This window comes from Schistocerca cancellata, chromosome 1, assembly GCF_023864275.1.
Source record: "Schistocerca cancellata isolate TAMUIC-IGC-003103 chromosome 1, iqSchCanc2.1, whole genome shotgun sequence".
In the NCBI taxonomy this organism is placed as follows: domain Eukaryota; kingdom Metazoa; phylum Arthropoda; class Insecta; order Orthoptera; family Acrididae; genus Schistocerca; species Schistocerca cancellata.
The window spans coordinates 84,965,015-84,968,256 of NC_064626.1; the positions used below are offsets into that span (position 1 = coordinate 84,965,015).

At 43.0% G+C, this 3,242-nt stretch overlaps 1 pseudogene; it reads right to left on the bottom strand.

Moving 5' to 3' along the window:
• Positions 1–1,951: 1,951 nt before the first annotated feature.
• On the bottom strand, positions 1,952–2,069 carry LOC126100826 (5S ribosomal RNA; annotated as a pseudogene).
• Positions 2,070–3,242: the final 1,173 nt, after the last annotated feature.

A 3,242-nucleotide genomic window follows, 5' to 3' on the forward strand; every position in this document is an offset into this window, starting at 1 on the left:
CACTAAGAGGCTGCCTGAACAGTAAGTGGTGTCAGTTGAAGGAGTGTTCTGTGAACTGCATTCCAAAGCATTTACATTTCACTCCATCGGTAGCTTCATTACAATAACTTTGCAAGCAGCGTAGTGTTCTCTGAATGTTGTCTATGAAACTTGCAAAGTGATGTGGCGTTTCTACATAAGATTTCGTTGGCAGAGGAAGAGTTGTTTACTAACTATAGACAAACGAATCTTCGCATTGTGTGACTCTGCTCACTTGAACACCCTACGTTTATCGGTGAAGGTATTTTGTGGGATTATCAACAATCTTATGAATGAGCGTTGATTTGTTGATGGGAGGTATCTTTACTTCGTAACAACTATTGCAGTAAGTTACAGAAAGGCATCCCTATAGGAGGAGGCTAATCCATATGGTATCAACGTTACAGATATTTTGCCCATTGGGCAGAAAATAGCTATAAAGATTCCCAAGAGAAATGTGGAGATCCTTAACAACTTTGGACTCTCGTTAGTGTGAAAAACAAAACAAGATGCCTACATGGAGTCATCAATGACACCAGAAGACATGAAATGCCAGATAACGCTTATGACGTGATAGACCCAGACAATATGCTAACTATCCAGAGTATCTTTATTGCATGTATAAGTGACTAACATTTTGAGCGCTTCACATAAAAGACAAAATAATAAGCACAACAGCCTACCTGTATCACGTGTTTGCTTACATTTGCAGTAGCAGAGCAGACGATTCTGGAACTTCTTCAGTTGAGAGCAGGATTGTGGTTTGCAGGGCTGTTATTTTATTTGATCAAGTTTCACAAATTTTACGTGGAAGTGCTTTTCCAACGCAATTTTTAGTGCCATAGAGAAACGTATATATCTCCACAAAAAGACTGTGGTTGTAGTGGTGGTGAAAATTCGACAGCTATAAAAGTTGAAAATTGTGTACATCACAAATTTCATCATACTGTCCACTAAAACTGCGCTACAACTGTACCTGCACATATTTGCCAGTTCTGGTTACTTTTGAGGTGGCTGGCCTTAGCCGTGTCATCTCATACGTGCATAGATACCTTCTAGATTCTGTTTGAATCGCGTACAGGTAGACAAATTATGATAGGGCCAAAGAGTGCTTCAGTATTACTATATCGATTGAACGGGTTATTGTTCGCTCCCACTGATGAGGGAAAGGTGATCAAGGAATCTTAGCATTGATATCCTTACACTTTGAATTTTAATCCCATTTCTGAAAATTCATTTTCGTCATTGCATCTTCGATGTACAGGTTGTAGCGGATCTATCTATAGACGTGTTTTTGTCACAGTAAGACAGAGACAAAGACTAACATAAGCTTGTAATTCAGTCAAACAGAGCTTACCATAAACGTGTCCATATCGTGGTCAGACACCAACAGACCTTAGCAACAAACGTGTCCATATCTGGGTCAGACAGCAACAGAGCTCAGCGACAATCACCTCGACGTCACGGTCACACAACACTACAGCTCAACAACAAACGTGTTGCTATTATTGTCAGACAGCAGCAAAGCTCAGCAACAAACATGCAGATATCATGACAACAACATAGCTTAGCATAGCTTAGCAACAATTGTGTTGCTGTTATGGTCAGAGAGCATCAAAGCTTAGTGACAAAGTTGTCGCTGTCTTGATTGGTCTGCAACAGAGCTCAGCAACAATAATGTCGATATCTGAGACAGACAGCAACGGAGCTCAACAACAAACGTGTCGTTATCATGCACTCCGTCTTCAGCCCACGAATGGCCTACCGGGACCATCTGACCGCCGTGTCATCCTCAGAGGAGGATGCAGATGGAAGGGTGTGGGGTCAGCACACCGATCTCCCGGTCGTTATGATGGTATTCTTGACCGAAGCCGCTACTATTCGGTCGAGTAGCTCCTTAATTGGCATCACGAGACTGAGTGCACCCCGAAAATGGCAACAGCGCACGGAGACCTGGATGGTCACCCATCCAAGTGCCGACCACGCCAGACAGCGCTTAACTTCGGTGATCTCTTGGGAACCGGTGTATCCACTGCGGCAAGGCCGTTGCCCGTCGTTATCACGGTCATAGAAAAATACAGGGTGATTCAAAAAGAATACCACAACTTTAGGAATTTAAGACTCTGCAACGACAAAAGGCAGAGCTAAGCACTATCTGTCGGCGAATTAAGGGAGCTATAAAGTTTCATTTAGTTGTACATTTGTTCGCTTGAGGCGCTGTTGACTAGGCGTCAGCGCCAGTTGATGCTAAGATGGCGACCGCTCAACAGAAAGCTTTTTGTGTTATTGAGTACGGCAGAAGTGAATCGACGACAGTTGTTCAGCGTGCATTTCGAACGAAGTATGGTGTTAAACCTCCTGATAGGTGATGTATTAAACGTTGGTATAAACAGTTTACAGAGAATGGGTGTTTGTGCAAAGGGAAAAGTTCTGGACGGCCGAGAACGAGTGATGAAAATGTAGCACGCATCCAGCAAGCATTTGTTTGCAGCCCAGGAAAATCGACTCGCAGAGCTAGCAGAGAGCTGCAAATTCCACAATCAACTGTATGGAGAGTCCTACGAAAAAGGTTAGTTATGAAACCTGAACGTCAACTACCCGAGGCGATGGATCGGCCGCCAGGCAGCCCGTGACAGAGCACTTCATCACTGGCCTCCAAGAAGGCCTGATCTTACCCCCTGCGATTTTTTCTTATGGGGGTATGTTAAGGATATGGTGTTTCGGCCACCTCTCCCAGCCACCATTGATGATTTGAAACGAGAAATAACAGCAGCTATCCAAACTGTTACGCCTGATATGCTACAGAGAGTGTGGAACGAGTTGGAGTCTTCGACCATAGATACTAGTAGACTGGCCTTGCTGTGCAGAAGCTATAGGGCTGGTGTGGCTCCAACATAAACCACGTGACTGTTGGCAAAACTTGGCGGGATTTCAAATAAGCGGTTTGCCATCCTGTGTTTGTATCGTATTTTACCCACATTTCTCAATTGACTGCCAAACGCTTCCAACAAAAATTACTTTTTTATTTGCGAAAAATTATGTCAGAACTACATTTGACCTGGATTTGTTCACAGTATCATTTATAAAATCTAAAAAATGTATCGAAGGCCCCTCTGGTGGGCAGCGGGACTAAATTACTATAAACTATCAGTTAAAGTAAAACGTCGTTAAAATTATTTTAAACAATAAGAGTGGGCTCGTGTCAAAACTTTAAATATTGGATT